Consider the following 3,028-nt stretch of genomic DNA (forward strand, 5'->3'; position numbering starts at 1 on the left):
AATGAAATTAAAATCTGCTTGATCCTCTTTCTGCCAGGACAATACATTGTGTTGGCAGATGACGCTGTAAGGAATTCAGAGTTTTTGTTTTCAGTCAGATCTTTAGCTTTGGGCGTTATAAAATGCAAACGTCCCCTAAATTTTGAGGAGATCGCCAGAGGTTCTTGTTCTAGGGGAACTCGTATCAGCTGATGGGTTTGCTTATGAAGAAACGTGCAGTAATATGCTTCTATCTAGTCTAACAAAACTTTCTCCCAATCGGATGATCAGGCTTTAACTTCTTTTCCTTTAGCTTTCTCTCAGATGCTGTTGATTATTTTGCAAAAGTTTTTCTGAACATCTTTAACAAGCCTATAAAAAGTCTTCATTGTCGGAGAGTGTCAGCAGAGGGAATTTATAAATATGCCTGTTAATTGTCCGGCATTAACTGGGGAGAGAGGGGAGTTTAGAACTGGGCGAATGACTTTTAAGGTGGAATTTCTTGCCCTTTGAATCAAAACTTCTGAGACTGTTCCACCAACTCTACAGGAGTTGTAGGTTTGCTCATCATGTGAAAGATGCGGTCTGTAAAACAACACACAGACAGGTTGCTTCGCTCGTTGAATATTGCTTTACTTTAACGCATTTAATGAGAGAGACGGCGCAAAATGCAATGAGAGCCGTGAACAGGTAAGTGCCCCGACGTGAACCGAGCGCCTCCGATCCCTTCCCTCTGCAGGGACCCACAGCAGTTCAGCATCCCTCCTCAACATCTGCCTCCGCGGGCTGCTCTGGCTGGTTTTAGCCTTAATGAAGCAAAAGCAAGGGAAGTAATTTAAAACGCGGTCTCTAAACGTATGGTAACGCTAAAAGTAAAAGCGTTTTCTTGTTTCTCGGCACGTGTATACGTATCTACGCGGCGGGTGTTCACTTATGCAAACAAAGAGGGAACCACAATTATTCCTGTGCAGCGCACACACACGCACATTTGCATACAATGCCCAAGGAGTCCTCCTTTTCTACCGCGGAGAAGTTGCAGCTCTCTGGCACTGTGTGTTACATCTGTAACTTAATTGATCACACAGGGGAAGCAACAAGCTGGAGAGTATTACTTGCGCTCCGCCTGGGAACGTGGACGCATCTCTGCGGTGTCCTGCCCCAGCCGAGTGTCATTCTCTGCACAGGATTTTCGGGAGTGCAGCGAGATGCTCCCCCGATTTTGGAGCTGGTGGGCGGTTAGATTTATCTGATGCCTTAATTATTTCTTGTCCCATTACCACCTCGTACTTAATAAGGAGGACGCTACATTTGAGGAGTGGGGTTTGGGTTTTTTTTCTGTTTGTTTCTTGAAAGAAAAAACTTCCAGTAACAAATTGATGGGCTTGCACGCTCGGGCAGGATAGTTCGTCCTTGTATTCTGATTACATCTCTTTTCCTACACAGCTCATTTTTTTGCGCGCCAAAGCTACTAGTTATGCAAAGAGTCAAGGTGTTTCCTTTTACTTGCAGCAGGTTTAAATGTGTTACAAGGAAAGTGTTAGTGACCAGTCACGGGAATTCTTATAATTAAAGATTAAAAAGGACATAGCAATATCTGGAAAGGCAGCTATTTCCTGTTGTTAAATCCATAGCTCAGATAACTGCAGCAAGGTGAATACTTTGAATTAGCTGAACGCAGGTGAATACAAACTCAGTATTTACAATCTTACAATTTACCCCCGTCTCCGAATTTCAGTTTTTTAGTATCTTTTATTAAAATTGAAAGAATGCGTAGGAATTAGCTACTATGCCCTCAGCCAGCCAGTTTGATGACAAACCTTTACTAGATAATTTTAAAGTTCTGTTTCAAGGTGTTTGCTGCTTGCCGAATAGGACTTGATTGCTCCTTTTATTGTAGTGGAATTGCCAAAAATACTGTATAAAATAGGTCCGCCATTCCAAGAGGTTCTGACTTAAAACTCATTTTCCCTGGACTCGACTCGAGAGGGACGATAGTACCTCGGATAGCAAGGTAGAGGATGCAATGTGCACGACTCCAATAGTGTGTTGAGTTTTACAGCCTGTTAACAAAATGAAATAGAGCCAGGTCAGATCAGTCTTGTGCCATCACGTTAATGCTCATTTTCATCACGTCCTTATGAAGCAAGGTTCATTCGCAGTGGGGCTGAGTATGCTTCTGGGTCTAACCTATTCCTCAAATTTCTACTTGAGAGAGGAGGAAAGCGAAGTCAGGCTTTCTCCTCGTCTTTTTGGCCTCTATAAGTTATGAAGCTATTTTAAAATTAAAAAGTTTCTCTGTTACTAACTGTTCCAGGCGCCTTCTGGAAAATGGGGAGAAAGTGCCAAAAATACAGAGATGAATCAACAACTTCTCTCTCTCTCTCTCTCTCTCTTTTTGTGGGCTTGAGGTTGCTTTCCGCACTCCCATCTTAACAACAGTTTAGCCTAGGTGTGAATAATATCAAAAGAGGGAGACGTTAGCTTTGCAGCGTCCCATCTTAACAACAGTTTAGCCTAGGTGTGAATAATATCAAAAGAGGGAGACGTTAGCTTTGCAGCGCTGTTTGCCCACCTGATCTGCGGGCCCCTGACAGTTTGAAAGACTCTTTTATGTTTACCTTTGGAATGTGAAAATACAGCAGAGAGAGTTTCTTGGTTTTGCAGTAGTCTGTGCCACTGGTTGATTTCCTCCTCAGCTCCTTATACTGTTCCCTTCTTTCTCCCAGATTCCCCCCCCCCCCCCCTAGCCCCCCCTCAAGCGTGAGTTCCTAAATTGGTATTCAAGCTGATATTCAAGTCCCTATCTGTTGCCTTTTGGTAGGCAGAGAAAGAGGTATTTATATATTGCCGCTGCTAAAATCTCTCATTGTCGCCACGAGAATCCCAACTTCAGCTAGAGTCCGTCCTACATCAGTTTTTCTTCTCCGGTGATGCCTGCCTTTCCCTTTTAACCATGCTCACGTTTTACCTTTCTGTTGAACGCATCACTAAATAGTTTGTGGACTCCGAGCGCCTCCTCCTTCCCCCCCCCCCCCCCGGGGGCTGCTGG

The sequence above is a fragment of the Aptenodytes forsteri genome, unplaced genomic scaffold (assembly GCF_000699145.1).
Source record: "Aptenodytes forsteri isolate BGI_AS27 unplaced genomic scaffold, ASM69914v1 Scaffold8, whole genome shotgun sequence".
Taxonomy (NCBI): Eukaryota; Metazoa; Chordata; class Aves; order Sphenisciformes; family Spheniscidae; genus Aptenodytes; species Aptenodytes forsteri.